This window comes from Phyllostomus hastatus, unplaced genomic scaffold (assembly GCF_019186645.2).
Source record: "Phyllostomus hastatus isolate PE091 unplaced genomic scaffold, TTU_PhHast_1.1 phas_scaffold_193, whole genome shotgun sequence".
NCBI classification, from domain to species: domain Eukaryota; kingdom Metazoa; phylum Chordata; class Mammalia; order Chiroptera; family Phyllostomidae; genus Phyllostomus; species Phyllostomus hastatus.
Window position 1 is genome coordinate 10468216 of NW_025334015.1, and position 13075 is coordinate 10481290.

Genomic DNA, 13075 nt, shown 5'->3' on the forward strand with positions numbered 1-13075 from the left:
CAGTTGACGGGACAGTGTGTAGGTGAGGTAAAGGATGCAAAACCAGTTTGAACTCATTTGGGAACACACGTTTCCTTTAGACTATAGTTCACAGTCAAAGGGAGCTCATCGGGTGGCAGCATCAGAGGAGGAGAAAACCAGATTTATTCCAGCACCCCTCACTCTTCTCCTGTCTGTCCAGTCCGGGACCAGGGGTCCAGCACGCACACTTCCCCCTGCAGGTCTCTTCCCTCATGACGACAGAGTTCCACAGTCTCACCTGTCCGGTCTTTGCGTATTCCCTGGTCAGATCGAGCCCTCAGGGAAGTCGTAAATACCACAGTCATCCTGCTACAACCCCTGCTCCGGTACCCCGGGAGCTTGCTTGTGATCGACCGCAGCAAGCCTGTTCTCGTTAGCTTGTGCTCTAGAACTCAGCTCCACCGCAGTGGTCCATGCCATACTGTGTGATGCCCTTGCGGCAACTCTTGTGCAATGCTAACTCTTCTCACTGTTCACTGAACAAGCCCCACTCACGCCCACCCCTGTGCCCCAGAGCCTGTTAGTCCTCCCTTGTGCTGGGAGTAGTATGTTTCCACTGGGACGCACAGCCAGTCCTTCCCATTTTGCATGGTAAATGAGATCTTCCTTACTTCATGAAACCCTCCAGATAATGCTGTGACCCATTTGAACTGAAAGCCCAGTGAGAATACTGCTTGGGTTCACACACACACACACACACACACACACACACACACTTTAGTTCATAATCATGATAAATAAAGGGCTTTCTCTTTCTTCTTTTCTTTTTTCCCATAATGGTATGGAGAAAAGAATTGGTGGTTGAGGGAGGAGAGAGAGAAGGTAAAGGAAGGGTTCTCTGTCTGGTCTTATTGGACCAAATTAGAACACCCACTATGGGCAGGGGGCGGGGGAGGGAGACCACTTAGCAGGAGGAGGAGATTTGGAGAGTTGATTTGGGACTCTGGTAAAGAACTGGGAACAGGCTTATCGTCGTTGCAAGAAAATAACACCCCTTTGGCTACTTAGGGCTGAAAGCTTTGGGAACACCCCAAGGTGAAAATATTATTGGAACCTTGGCAAGGACACTGCTGTCTTCATGATAGACAGGGAGACCTTCTCCAAACTGCTCGGGGGCAGCGGGCTCAATAAGAGGAGATGGGTGTGGAGGGGGACAAGGCAGACATGGAGCACGGTGCAGTGAGAGGTGCATGTGAGCATCTCGTGTCATGGCTGTAGACTCGCAGGCATCACGGGAGTGACTTGGCGTGGACGTGGGCACCGCTGTGCTGTGTTATCTGCTGCGGAGATGCTGGGCTGGCGGCATTCGATTACGAGCCTGCATCTTATTGCACGAGTATAGCTGTTGCTGTTTATGTGCATTTTATGAAACCGCTGACTTTTACTTAAACCCTTAAAACTTTTGAAGTTTGAATGCGGAACTCTTACATGAACTTAAAACTCACTACAGTAATAAGTACACTGTTGGTGTGTAAGAACTCTTCACCGAGGAATTGTTAAGTGTTTTTAACTTTCGGGTGATAGACTGAATACATACATATGAAAACATCAGCATAAAAATCCATAAACTCTTCTCAGGGTAACTAAATTCTTTTGGTTTTTAATGACTTCACTTCTCTGATTGACTCTGAGGTCTACACTCATCCTTTCATTCCGAGGAAGACAAGTCATTCTTTTAAAGACTCTGGAGTCCAGCTGGCTTTAGACTCACAGGGGTGTCCAACCTGTGGCCTCGGCCCGCACGCAGCCCAGGATGGCTGTGAATGCAGCCCAACACAAAATCATAAATTTACTTAAAACATTATGAGATATTTTTTTGTGATTATGTGTCACAATGTATTTACCGTGTGGCCCAAGACAATTCTTCTTCTTCCAGTGTGGCCCAGAGGCGCCAAAAGGTTGGGCACCCCCCTCTTAGAGCATACTACATAAAAACTGACATCCAAGTAGGAAATACAGAAGTGTGGGCTCTGCCCTGGCTGGGGGTTTCAGTTGGTTGGAGCAGCGTCCTGTACACCAAAAAGCTGTGGGTTCAATTCCTAGTCAGGGCACACATCTAGATTATAGCTTCAATACCTGGTCAGGACACATACACTGTTCCCCTCTCACATCGATGTTTCTCTCTCTCTCCCACTCTCCACTTCCCTCTCTCTCTAAAATCAATATACATATCCTTGGGTGAGGATTTAAGAAAGAAGAAAGGAAGCACGGGCTCCCTAATCCTGTGTGGCACCCAGTCTGGGGTTATTCTGTGCCCCGATCATTGCCACTGTGAAAGGAAGCCCTCATTGGCTTAGTAATCAGATTCTGGGGAGCACTCTTCCTTTGCCCTGCTGAACACTGGAAAGGCTAGGCTGGAAATTCAGGACGCTCTGGTCCTTCAGCCTAGATCCAGGGAGAGCCACACGGTCCCTGGACTCCAGGCAGGGAAAAGATGCCACGCCTGGAACCCCATTTGGCCCCATTACCAGAGAACTCAGGCAGAGGCACCCCCTGAAGTGGCGGTTTAGTCCTGAACTAAGCAGACAGCCATGTATACCAGCAGAAGTGCTGACCAAATTGTATCAGTTTTCTTTCCGATGATCCTCTGTTGGCCCAGGGAGCCAGAAGAAATACATGGCCAACAGGGCACTTGTCTTGGTACAGGACTCACCCAGTCTGGGTAAGATCAAGGCAGCAGGCAATAATCACAGAAGTTATTAAGCACAAAATGCTGTTTACTCTGCACAAGTAATCTGATTTAACCCCCCCAGCAATTCTATGAGGGATGTCTGTTTTCACCCCTATTTTCTCAGACAAGCAGATGAATGAACATTCAGAGAAATGAGATAACTTACTCAGATCACACAGCAAATGAGTGTGATTCGGGATTCAAATTCAGGTCTGTTGTGTGAGCACCTAGTCACTACCATTCACTGGCCAAGTAGAATAAACTCCGAGGGGAACTCGGGTGCTTGTTGTGACCCAGAGCACAGTCTCTAGAGTCAGAGAGCTTTGCGTTCCACTCCAAGCTCATTAGTGCACCACCTGGTGCGATTTACTTTGGAACTTCATGATTTCATCTGTAGAATGAGGATAATAATAATACCTAATCGGATAGACTTTGAATAAAGATAAAATGAGATCATGTAAGTGAAATACCCAAACCAAGTACCTAAAGTTCTTAGGACATAGTAAATCCTACATTTTAAAAAAGCTTTTTTTCTTTTTTTTTAAGGAAGCACAATGCAGAGAGATGGTGTGGGAACCTTTGGGTTGGAGATGGGGGAGGGGAACGGGAGACAGATAAAACCAGTGAGATTACCCCCTTCTCAACTGTTGGTTACTTAAATGTAACCAAGGTTGCCTAAGGTTCAAAATTAGCAAGCTTGGACATAACAGATTTTGACGTGTGAATTCTATGGGCTTTCTAGAGTATTGAGCTTACTGCACTCTTTTGAGTTTTCAATTGTCCTTTTCCAAGCGTACACACGGTTCCACTGGGCCCCAGTCCCCTGTCTTTCTGGCTTCTGACTTCAGCCTCTAGGGGGCATAGATAAGGCTCTGTGAAACAGCCCCACTGATGAGGGGAAGAGGCATCCTTGCCTAGATCATCAACACGGTAGGTGGCTAGCACCTACTCATATTGCTGCTCATACATCACACAGGCAGGAAATATCAGAATAATGCTGTGTGCATTTCTGTGAGTTCACTAATTTAAAAAACTTGCCCTGTTTTGAAGTTTGTTATATAGATGTGTGTGTGTGTATGTATATATTCTTTTCTTTTCCTCTTTTCTACTAGTAGATGAATCTTCTAACATTTGTTTTCCTTAGATCAAGTCAGAGGTTATTTTCCATGTGTCTATCAGTTAAGTGATAGGGGATGTGGTCAGAACGTTGCCACGTGATGGCCCTGCTGATATGAATGATGAGCAAAGGGTTGCATCTCTGAACAGCGTTGCTGAAGCACAGATGGAATCGCCTGCAGAGCGGCAGGAGCGGGCCGAAGAGGTGTGCCGAGGCCTCCCCATTCTGCTCAGGAATCCGGAAAGGAAATCCCGGTGCAGGAAGGATGCACATGATCCACAGTTACAAGCCAAGTGCAGTTAGAGAAGGAAAAGTCCCAACTTTTCCCAGTCATTTCCTAATTCTTACAGTTGGGCGGAGTTTTTTTTCTAGCACGTGGACTGACTGGAGTCATGGCCCACATGGTTTTCTCCCCTTCCTTTCCCCCCATCCTGCCCAGAATCTTTAAGGACAGGTTCTGTGGCCAAGGAGCTTCGCTGGAGGCCAGTGAAGGGAATGTCAAAAGCAGCCAGACCAAGTCCCCTGCTGCTGCCCCTGATCGGCGGGTCCCCCTGACTCCCAGATCAGGCTGCTGCCTTGGGCAGCGTGAGCTTTGGCTTTTTATTACATTCTTTGCATGAAGACATGAAGTCCCTTTTCTTGCCAGCCAGAGAGTCTAGGAAATGCAGGCAAAACTTTAGGGAGCAGTGTCCTCTGTCTTTTCCCTTTGGAAATGAGCAGGCTCTGAAAGAGTGGCGCTGGGCGTGGGGTATCACCATGGTCACCGCACAAGTGTCGGGAGAGGGCGGCTGCTGTGAGTTACTTCAAGCCCTTTGCTTCTCTCTCTTTTCTAACGGCCAGCCCCCTTTTGGCTCATTATTTATTTCCACCCCACAGAAGGCAGGTGGGAACAGGGAAGAGAAGGTAAATTTCCTGAAAGTTGAATGAGAAAGGAGGTGGATTTTTGGCCAGTGTGGCTCCGTTGGCTGACCACCGGTTTGTGAACCAAAAGGTCGCCTGTTAGATTCTTGGTCAGGGCACATACCTGGGTTGAGGGCCAGGTTCCCAGTTGTGGGCATGTGAGAGGCAACTAATTGAAGTTTGTCTAGCACATCGATGTTTCCCTCCCTCTCTCTGCTTCCCTTCCCTTCTCTCTAAAAATAAATAAAATAAATAAATAAAATCTATTTCAAAAAATGAAAGAAAGAAGGTGGAAAACAGCAATCGGCCACCAAATGTAGACTGAAAGCTCCGTTGCCCAGGGCACAGTGCAGGGCTACAGGCCCTCCCCAAACGGCCAGAGCAATATTCCCAGTTCTCGCCACTTCCCATCAGGAGGCAGGGTTGCTTTGTCTTCCCCTTGAACCTAGACTTCATGACCACCTGTACGAATGGAAGGCAGCAGAAGTGACCTTGCATGAATTCCAAGTCGAAGTGATAAAAGGTGTTATGACTTCCACCTGCTTCTTGCTTTGCCTTGGGCTCCCAGTCCTTGGAAACCAGCTGCCATGCTGTGAGGAAGCCCAGACCAGCTCAAGCAGAGAAACTGCACCGAGAGGCCCAAGTGGAGGGGACCAGAGGCCATCGGCCACCAGCCAGCACCAACCTCCAGAATTGGGACTGAGGAACCTTCAGATGAAGGCTGACAAAACTGAAGAGCATAAATGCTGTTTTGTGGCACTATATTTTGGGGTCATTTCTTATGCAGCCACTGAACATCTGCTATCACCTTCACCACCAACAAGAGAACTTGCTGGGGTGTTCAAAGGAGGTAGAGGATGATTGTTGTGTGTAATTGCCCTGTGGCTGCCGGTGCTGGGTGGCAGGAATCGGTACCACGGCTGACCAGGTGGGGAAGCTGAGGCACAAAGCATAGGCTCTTTTGGTTTATAGCGTGAGGGAGACTCAATCTTAGCATAAAGACCTAAGGCCTCGCCCTGACCGGCGTGGCTCAGCTGGTTGGGCATCATCCCGCCAAGTGAAAGGTCACTGGTTTGATTCCAGGTCAGGGGACATGCCTGGGTTTCTGTTTGGTCGCCAGTTGGGGTGCGTGTGAGAGGCAACTAATCAATGTTTCTCTCCCTCTCTTTCTCTCCGTCTTTCCCTCTCTTTAAAAATAAATAAATAAAATCTTTTTAAAAAAGACCCAAGTCCTCTGATAACAGCAGAGTTACCCACAGAAAAACAACAATAAGCACCATTTTTTTAAAGCCGGAAAGAACAAATAGTAACAAGGGTTGTTTGACAGCATGACGCTTACAAGGAATTTACACCACCGTTACCTCATTTAGCCTTTCTAAGTCTTAAATCTTGTCTCAAAAGACAGGGGTGAGGATCTTCGCATAATTGGAAAGGAATCTGAGGCTTAAAGAGCCTTAGTACTACCCTGGTGGGTGTGGCTCAGCATTGTCCCTCAAGGAGAAAGGTCACTGGTTTGACTCCCCATCAGGGCACTCGCCTGGGATGCTGGTTGGGTACCCAGCCAGCATGCAGATGAGATGCAACCCATCAATGTTTCTTTCCCATCAATGATTGTCCCTCCTGTCCCTTCTCTCTAAAAATAAATAAATACAATCTATTAAAAAAAAAGACTCCCAGCACTTGCCTTAGGTCTCTTAACTAGTGACCCTGGGAGTTGGCGGCCTGAGGCAAAGTTTCTTCCCGAAAACGGTTTCCAGTTTGCTCACTTCAGTCCCAGGCTGGGCCTCGCAGCCGTCCGCCCGTCAAGGAAGCTCAGAGCGCTGGGCTGATTTCTAAAGTATCTTCTTGAAATTTGCCCCCCTCACCCCGGAGTCCCCTTTCCCCTTCCCTGGCACTTAAATCTTCACTCGCTGGGGAGGGGGCCCCTGCTGCGGATGACCCGGAGAAAGGCAGCCAGCCAAGTGCCTAGAAAATGGAATTGGAATCCTTTGCAGATGAAAGTACTTTATTTAATGGAATTTAATAAATTAAGGGAACGAGCCTAAATGAGTTCAGAGAAGAGGGTCTCGGTCCCATAAAGGCACGCATGTAACAAAATCCAGAGCGTGGCCCTCTCTTAATCACTGTCTCCCGTAGACCCTTCTCTGGCTCTCCCGTGGGCATTTACCTTTGCCCGTCGACTTTGAGTTTTCACAGTCACTTTTTTTGACCATAACCACATTTAAAGGGCATCTGTAAAGATCAAAGTTAAATCCTCCTCCCACAGAGAATGATTTTACTGCTGAAAAGAAAAAAAAAAGTGCCGCATGTGGAAGGTAAGCGGAAGGGGGGCAGAGGTTGGTTGGAGCCCCAGGAAGGGACATTTGCTGCCTTTGCAGTAGGTCTGCCCGCTCTCCAAGCTGCTTTTCGTCCTTGGCAATGGGGACAGCCGAAGGGTGTGTGAAGTTTGTTACACTGGACAGTCCAGAAGCCATGCTCGTCTCTGCTGAAAGGGGGTGGTGACCTGACCACTGAGATGGACCCCACGGTGCCCAAGGGCCAGGACAGAATGCAGGGTGAGGCACTGGGACTCACTATAGTTAGGAATCGAGCCGTGTTCTCTGGCCAGTCCTGACTGGACTGAAGGGTGAAATAAAGCCCTCGCCAGAAGAAGAGGTGATGGTTGACAGCTTCCATCCAAAGAGAACCCCAGTGCCATGGGGAAAAGCTGGCGGGGCAGGCAGGAGTGCTAAGAGGTGACCCCGGAACACCAGCAGAACTAGTTCCTTGTGCATTTCATTGCTCATTACTCGCACTGGGATAGTATTCTGCCTGGTCACCCAGGGGTGGCTGTACCGTCCATAAAAGATACCGGAACACTTACATGCTCATGGCTCAAGTGCTGCTGCTCTGGGCCCCTCCTTTTCCTTCTCTGCCCAGGACAATGGGAGGGTCAGCGACTGGCACAGCAGGTCCTCTGGGAATCTGCTCCAAGCCAAGGAGTTGGTGCCCTGGTGCCATATAAGCGGTTATGTGTGTGAATGTCGTCCCTGAGCTGGAGTGTGGTTTTCTGACTGCACAGTCAGCATGTGAGGTAGCATGTGAGGATCCCTGGGGATCTGGATAAGCCTGGAAGCAGGCTCCATCCCCCAGGGGGTCCCTGAGCGTGCTTGCTGCAGAAGGGGTCAAAAGGCAAGGGGCAGAGGAAGCAAGCCCCTTCGTCTCTCTCTTCACTCCCTAGGGTGCTGCTTTAAAAATCTGCTCCAGTAAAAGGCACTGGCTACCAGCTGGGTCAGTGTGGAGCTTTATGGGCTTTGTGACTTTGGGCAAATTACCTAACCTCTTGGTTCCTGGAAAATTTTAACTGTCGTCTACCAAACGTTTAACGCTCTTTGACGATGATGAATGGCCACGCTGCCCAGACCACAGAGAGCTGAAAGCTTGGAAGAAGCGTCCTCTGGGGCTTTGCTGCAGTGCGTCATCGGAGTCTGGATGTCACCCATGGCAGGGATGCTAGAACAGTCTGAGGGACAGCACGAAGTTCCTGAGCTTTCTTATTACGTGAGTGTGGGAGCTCGAAAGCCTTCCCTTGGGGCCCAGGCTTCATGGGTCTGGCCTGGAAGGTGCACAATAAGGATCTCAGTCTGGTCTGTGGTGACAAGAGAGGGCCATGAGTGACAAAGGAACGGGGGTAAGTGAGATGGTTCAGTTCTGAATGACGGGCTCCCCCAGGGGCAAACAGATACTAGTCCACCAGGGGTGGTGGGGATGGCACTTTCTGCAATTCTCTGTCAGCACTGGGGAGAGGAGGAAGTGTAGGTGGCATGTGCCCTTATGTGCTTCTTTGACTCCTGGGGTCATGGGAACTTTCCCATCCTTTTTCAAAAAGACTAAGTCTGCTGCTAGAGTCACCCTGGAGGGAGGAACCATGCCAGTCTTATTGATTGTTTTCATCCCAGTTGCTTGAACTGTTCCTGGTACCTAGTAGGCATGCAATGCCTTTTTCTCTTTTTAAATTCTCACCAGAGGACATTTTTTCATTGCTTTTAGAGATAGGGTAAGGGAAAGAGAGAGGGAAAGAGAAACATCAATTGGTTGCCTCCATATTGGTTGCCGACCAGGGACTGAACCCACAACCTAGGTATGTGCCCTGACTGGGAATCGAACTCATAACCTTTCGGCTTATGGAAGGACACTCCAACCAACTGAGACACACTGACCTGGGCAGCAATGACCTTTTTTCATGGATAAAAAACCCAGAGCATGATGGGACATGCACAGACCTTCCCTCCCCTGCCATCACCACGACAACAGTCAGACTTCCTGTTCTATCTCTCAGCTATGAGCAATTTCCATCAGCCTCGCACCCCAGGCTTGTCCACTTCGTTTTCACCAGCCACACCCAGTGACCGTTTCTTGTTCAAATTTAAACAAGAAGCCACTGACCGCTCTCCCCAATAACAGCTGAGGTTCTTTTCCTAGAAGCTATGATCTTATCCGACAATGTCCCCACGTGACAGTGTTCATGGCAACGGGTGCCCTTACAATCACAGGAAGCCCATGAGGAAACATGCCCCCGGGGGCCCTCTGCTCTCTTCCTTCCAGCTGTACCCCAGGAGCAGCCTGGCGGGGGGGAGAGGGCAAACCCAGCCTCGAGAAGCCATCTTATCCTGACGGACAGACAAGGCATAGCAGGAGACTCCATTTTATTTTATTTCCCCACAGGGAGGTGAGAAAAGAGGCACCCCTCAACCCATTCCCCAGTTCTCAGTGGCCGTCCCCTTTCTACGGTTCATGCCTGAGGAGCTATGCTTGGTGATCCCCTGGCCACCGAGTCCTGAGTGTGCAGTCTTTCCAACTTCCCCATCTGGACGACCCCTTCCATCCCAGGTGTTCTGTTCTTTTGTGGGCCCGGGGCATATGGTTACCATGCTGTTGCCACGATCTGTGGCAGAATCTTTGACGAGGCAGGCAATGGGGGGAGGTGGTGCGCGAGGAGGCCAGTTTTCTGGGCTGGCTCAGTGGCCTGGCCCCCTCCCTGCTTATTTTATTCTGCTCCTCTGTTCCCGTTGCACCCTCTGTTCATTTTTCCCTTGTGTCTGCGTTTATTCCTGCATCCCAGCCTCATTCCTCCTTACTCCCTTGCTCTTTCTTCTGCATTTCAATGCCCTATTTTCAATAGTTTCTTTTTTGTTGTTGTTATATGAGACCTACCACCCATTTCTCATCTTTAGACACCAACTTACATATATGTTTCTGGGCTGCCCTCTGGGTGTCTGCAAACGCATCTGAAAATTAACATTTCCCCCCCTTTTTCAGCATAGACTTGCCTCCTCCCTCCCTCTGCCTCATCACATCTCATGTACTCACCCAACTTTATGGAGGACTTACTACGTACGTGTCAGGCATTCGGTAAAGCACAGGGACAAGATACATGAGAGTGAAAAAGTCACATCCTTGTCCTTAAGGAGCTCAGGTCTGGAGAGACAATGGACATCAAAACAGACACTCAGATGGGAGTGGGAGGAGAGGACAGTGAGTGGGGTCTTAGGCAAGGCCTCCTGGAAGGGGTAGAGCCTGGGACAGGTGGAAGGTGACCTTCCAGAACTCCTCACGCTCCACCGCCCCCTCCAGCCCACTGTAGCCCCTCCTTCTGCTGAGTCTGCCGTCCTTTCCATCTCCACCACAAATTCAGCACTTTATTCTAGACTGCCTTGTCACAGCGCCTTTACTGGTATTTAACTCCTGCCTTATATTATAGTTCTCCATCGGTTTATGTTCTGTCTTCCCGACTCAACTGAAAATCCTTCAAGGATGATTTTCTCTGTAGTTCTCCACAGACACTGTTAACACTCACTCGTTAAGTGTCTTGATGCCCTTATCCTTTGAATGGGCACAATGACAGAAGCTACTGCAAAGGACGGAGTGAGTGTAACATACTGAAAGGCTGGTGAGTGCTCTGTGCTTCGATGTCACCCCAGGAGCCAGACTGCCGGGATCGGAACTGTGCGCCTACCGCTTGTTAGTTCTACGGCTTTGGGCAAGTTCTTTGATTGCTCCATACCACAGCTTCCTTTCAGTAAAATAGTGATGATAATAATAGTATTCCAACTCCCGCCTGTTACATTGTAAGCACTCCCTAAGCCTAATCTTCTGTTAGAATCCACAGATTTTACTATAGAAAAAGCACTTCATATCTCAAGCCTCTTTCTTTACCAGTAACATGGAAGGACTGACTCTGATGATCTGGAAGACTCTCTGAGGACCTCAATCCCCAGATCTGTTTGTGGGTTGATCCTTCAGCCCATTGGCCTGGGACACAGTTCCGGTTTATGCCTGTTGTTCCAGGAAATGCTTCCTAACGGCTTCTTCCCTGCCCAAACCTCACTTTGGATGGTGCGTTCTGTGGCTGCGCTACCTGTGAGGACGTTCAGGTATCTTAGCTCCATGGGCCCATGGGTTGTCACGCTGCCTCTCTCTTCCAGGGAGGAAGGAAGGGGAACCGAGGACAGCCCTGTCTGGACACTGAGGCCAAGCATCCGCTCATTTAGGAGCTCAGACTCCATCTCCGGTACACAGCTGGTCTTTCGGTTGGCAGCCACCCTCAGAGCAGTCACCCACTGGGTTGGCCTTCATTCTTGTTTGACTCGAGTGCCAAACCTAGGCTATCTGGCACTGAGCCCCCTGTCTCTCAGCATCCATCTATAGGAAAGGGAGATATTTTGTGAACAAGCCCTGCCATAGCCTTCCAACGAAAATATCTCAGTGGGATTACATGGGCATATTTTCTTTGTCAATCTCAGTAAAGCTATTTGAACAGAAAACCCAGCTGAAGCCCACTGACAGCTCCCAGGGACTTGGGACTCATTTAGTTACTCTATGAAGGGTACTTAGTGTTCTGCTCTTGGAAGCTTCTGGACGTACCGGCCTTGCCCAGTAGGAGCCACGCCTGTCTGTCTGTCTCAAGGCCCTGTGTCCTGGTGGCAGCGAGGCTGAATCCTTGACATTCCAAAAACTGATGGGAAATAGGAAGCCAGCCCACCAGGCAGGGATGCCTTGAGGAGATGTCCAAAGACTTCTTCTGGAAGTTTCTCAGCTTCTCTCCCCTGCTCAGTTGCCTTTCCTTCAGGGAAAGTCTGTCTAGTTCTCACACTGCTCTTTCTGCTTGCTTTTCTGCATGATTCAGATCTCTTGCATTCAGTATGGGCTTGGTGATTTTCATGAGAGCCCATACTTACTGATGTCAACCTTCCCAGTGCTGCCCTTCTGGGGAACTGCAGGAGCAAACTGCCTTTGGGGAAACCTTGGGGTTATCTTGCTACTTCTAATCCTAGATCGAAGGTTTCAGGTCTAACAGCCTAAGTGACTTTTGAAAAGGTTTGAAGCCCTAGCTGGGTGGCCCAGTTTGTTGGAGCATTGTCCCTTACACCAAAATGTTGCTGGTTTGATCCTTTGTCGGGGCACATGCCTAGGTTGTGGGTCAGACCATCACCAGGTGGCGTGTGTATGGGAGGCAACCAATCCATTCGATTGATGTTTCTCTCTCGTATTGATAATTCTCTCTCTCTCTCTTTCAAATCAATAAACATATCTTTGGGTGAGGATTAAAAAAAAGGTTTGAGGATTCTGGGAAAGAACTAGGATATGCTCTTCAATTTCAGTCTTATAATAAAATCAGAATTAAGAAACAAAGCAGAGAGTTTATTTAAGCCTATTATCTTCTACATAGAACGGAACTGAACTCGAATTTGACCCTCTCTAGACCAATAGGCACGGTGCTCACAGAACTTTCTGTGCTAGGAACTGTGCTGCATTGTGCAATACACAGCAGCTGTGTGTGGCTACTAGATATTTGACATGTGGCTAGTGTGACCGAGGCACTGAATTTTAAAATTTTATTTCAGTTAACAAATTTACATACAACATATTACCAGTGGTGACCACGCTGACCAACACAGTTGTAGACACTGGTGGTTGGTGGCTCGATTATGAGCTATTCAAATATTGCAAAGGCCGTGTTGAATACTTCTTTAACATACCCTGTCCCATTACGGACCACAACAGATATCTATCATGAAAAAGCATCCATCCATTCATGCATTCATTCATTCATTCATTGAACAGACACTTATAGAAACGTGTTATGTATCAGGCGCTGTGGGAAAAGTCAGGGATCTGTCAATGGGCAAGTGACACTCCCACATTTTAATGGCATCTGTTGATTACTATAAAATTAGATTTGTGGAAACTTTGCCTCCACTGATATGATTATGTCTCTTCAGTGGACTAAATACGTGACAAGAGGCAGACGATCCTGTGAATACGAGAGTCACCCTGAACGAGTAGGCAGCAGCTCCCAGCCGCTGTGTGGTCACAGCCTAGGCCTG

At 48.7% G+C, this 13075-nt stretch overlaps 1 protein-coding gene across 4 annotated transcripts in view; it reads right to left on the bottom strand.

The window, feature by feature from the left end:
- FLI1 (Fli-1 proto-oncogene, ETS transcription factor) overlaps positions 1-13075 on the bottom strand; it is a 123990-nt gene that overhangs the window by 54740 nt on the left and 56175 nt on the right. Inside the window, exon 2 of one of the 4 annotated variants that reach the window (XM_045860265.1) lies at positions 10059-10166. The exons of the other annotated variants lie outside the window; for them this stretch is intronic. The gene's annotated coding sequence lies outside the window, so the exon portion shown is untranslated. The remainder of the gene's footprint in view (positions 1-10058; positions 10167-13075) is intronic. 4 annotated transcript variants of the gene reach the window in all.